This window comes from Galeopterus variegatus, unplaced genomic scaffold (assembly GCF_000696425.1).
Source record: "Galeopterus variegatus unplaced genomic scaffold, G_variegatus-3.0.2 Scaffold9832, whole genome shotgun sequence".
Lineage (NCBI taxonomy): Eukaryota > Metazoa > Chordata > Mammalia > Dermoptera > Cynocephalidae > Galeopterus > Galeopterus variegatus.
The window spans coordinates 23,967-24,677 of NW_007735943.1; positions in this window are offsets into that span (position 1 = coordinate 23,967).

Consider the following 711-nt stretch of genomic DNA (forward strand, 5'->3'; position numbering starts at 1 on the left):
TTTTTATTGGTTATGAATATTCATGAGATACAAAGCTGATTGTCACCTCTTGTGCCCAAGACTTGAAGGCCAGATTCATACTGGCAGCATACCTATTACCACAAATTGCATTTGTACCCCACATTGCCCATCCAGTTATCCCCATCCTCCTTCTTCCTCCCCCTATATCCCCCAGTCCATTTTGTAGATCAAGGTATGTTCTCTCCCTCCGCAAGTCCAATGCACTACTGTGGTCTTTCTTTCCTTCCTTCTTTCTCTCTTAGCTCCCACTTATGAGTAAATACATGCGGTATTTATCCCTCTGGACTTTGCTTATTTCACTCAATGTAAGTTTCTCCAAGCTCATCCATGTTGTTGCAAATGGGAGAATTTCATTCCTTTTAATGGCAGAGTATTATTCTGTGGTGTATATATACCACAGTTTCCTTATCCAATCATCCATTGACGGACATTTAGGTTGGTTCCATGTCTTGGCTATTGTAAACAGAGCTGTAATGAATATGGGAGTGCAGGTATCCCTTCGACATGATGATTTCCATTCCTCTGGGTATATACCCAGAAGTGGGATTGCTAGATCATATGGAAGATCTATCTGTAGTTGTTTGAGAAACCTCTATACAGTTTTCCATAGTTGTTGTATTAGTTTACAGTCCTACTAATAGTGCAGGAGTGTTCCTTTTTCTCCACACCCTCACCAGCATTTGTTATTCA